This window comes from Galeopterus variegatus, unplaced genomic scaffold (assembly GCF_000696425.1).
Source record: "Galeopterus variegatus unplaced genomic scaffold, G_variegatus-3.0.2 Scaffold2653, whole genome shotgun sequence".
Lineage (NCBI taxonomy): Eukaryota > Metazoa > Chordata > Mammalia > Dermoptera > Cynocephalidae > Galeopterus > Galeopterus variegatus.
The window spans coordinates 367,769-370,098 of NW_007728764.1; positions in this window are offsets into that span (position 1 = coordinate 367,769).

The window sequence follows — 2,330 nt, forward strand, 5'->3', positions numbered from 1 at the left end:
TTTTTCCTTTTTGCCTTTTTTCGTTACCGGCAACGGATCGCAACCCTCAGTGTCACGCCCGTACCGGACTGGGACTGGCAACGGGATCGCAACCCTTGGCATTGCTCCTGCACCTCGCTCAGCCAGTGAGCGGCCGGTCTGTATGTGGGATCCGAACCCTCGGCGGGAGTGCCGCCGTGCGCCCAAGCGGCGCACTGTAGCAGTGCACCACCGGGCCGGCCCATTATTTAACTTTTTTTTAACTCCACAAATTTTTGTTATCTTCACAATTAACTAAGTGCCCAAGCGGCGCACTGTAGCAGTGCGCCACCGGGCTGGCCCATTATTTAACTTTTTTTTAACTCCACAAATTTTTGTTATCTTCACAATTAACTAAGTTCTTTGAGGACAGGAATAGTTTTTTATACTTTGGTATCTCCAGCCATGTCTGTAACTGTACTTTGCAAGTAATAAGCATCCAATAATCTTTTCTGAGGGATTTGATTATCTCCAAAATGAAAACAGTGATAAGCTGAGAGATGATTTCTTTCTATGAAACCGTCAGTTTTGGGTCAGGGGCCAGAGATGTCAGGAAAGAACAATGGTCCAGGTTGTGTGAAGAGTCAGGAGAAGTTACCAGGAGGTCAGCCCTAGGGATTTTCTAGGTGCAGCTTTGCTCCTGGACACTCCTGAGAGGGTTCACAGGTAAATTAGGGTGGCCAACTATTCTGGTTTGCCTGGGACTGACAAGTTTCCTAGCCTATAGGACTTTTAGTGCTACAACTAAGACAGTCCCAGACAAACCAGGACAAGTTGGTCATCCTAGCAAGCATGGGCATTTGATGGGAAAGGGTGTTGCTTTTGTGGTCTTTATATGGCTTGTTTTTGTGACTTTAAACCCAACCAACCAACCAACCAACCAACCAACCAACCAACCAACCAACCAACCAACCTCCGGATATCTTAAAGGTGCACTGGAGCCTATTATTTTGTAAGTGTTGTATGTTTCCTATCATAAATATTAGCTAAATTTAAACAACTGATTTTGGCTTAAAAGATCTAGTGGTATTTTGGAGGCCATTATCATCAATATTTATCTGCGATGTGCAGACAGGGCCCCTGGGTCTGTTCCATGTTGCAGATCTCCTTTGAAGTTAGAGAGTTTTGCCCACTGAGCAGCTATCAAGGGTGCAGAGAGGAATAAAAGCAGGTTATTAGCATGCACTGCAGGTCCAAGAGAGCTGTATCAAAAGCTCACACACCAGGCTACTTGATTTGTTTGCCTGCTCAGTAGACAGAGACCTGCTGGGCAGGGTGGGTTTGAAGAATCAGATGGAAAGAAATATAAATGAGTACAATTCACACTATTATTTCTTGGCTGTACTCACATGTGGATGAAACTTTTTTCTACCCTAGAGTTGGCATCTATCTCATGCAACTTTCTCTGAGCGAATACCCTGGCAGCTGAAAGTTGGTGGAGAAAATCACACAATTGAGCTGACTAGTTTTTTACTTTCAAGTTATTTTAAACTTCCGTTTGGCATTGCCTGGTAGTCCTACTGTGTTTCTTTAGCAGGTGTTCTTTCTCATTCACTGAGGTTGTTCTTTCAAATCCTCCCCTTGCCACCAAACCACCCACATCCTCTCCTTCAGCAGATGACCTTGCCTCATTCTTTATGAAGATAAAAAAATATAAAAGTCACCAGCTCTAATCCTGTAACTCGTCACCACCAACTATGACAATCTACCTCCCCCTTCACCTGTATGCCCTTCTCCTGCTCAGTGATGAGAGGAACTGTTCTTTCTCCAAGACCCATCATCTCATGTGTGCTCTATGTGTTTCTTTGTCTGTGTAGGCAGCTTCTCCATTGGCCTCCAGTGATCCCATCACCTCGTATTCACACCCTTGTGCAATCTCCTCATTGGAGTGTGGGCTGAACCCAGCGACTAGCTTCTAAGGAGTTGACTACAGCAAAAGTGATGAACTGTCACTTCCAAGATCAGGTCATAGAAGACCCTGACTTCCATCTTGGAGCACCCTCTCTCACCTGCTGGCCCTGATGAAGCACCTGCCATGTTGGGAACTACTTTACGGAGAGGCCCCAGTAGCAAGGAACTGAGGGTAGCCTTGGACAACCACAGTGATGAATGGACCTCCTCAGTGCAACAGCCCATGAGGAGTTGCATCCTGCCAATGACCATTTGGGGAGGTTGACACGTGTCTTCCCCAGTTAAACCTTGAGATGATGGCAGACCCAGGTGACACCTTGATTGCAGTCTGAGGAGTTGCATCCTGCCAATGACCATTTGGGGAGGTTGACACATGTCTTCCCCAGTTAAACCTTGAGATG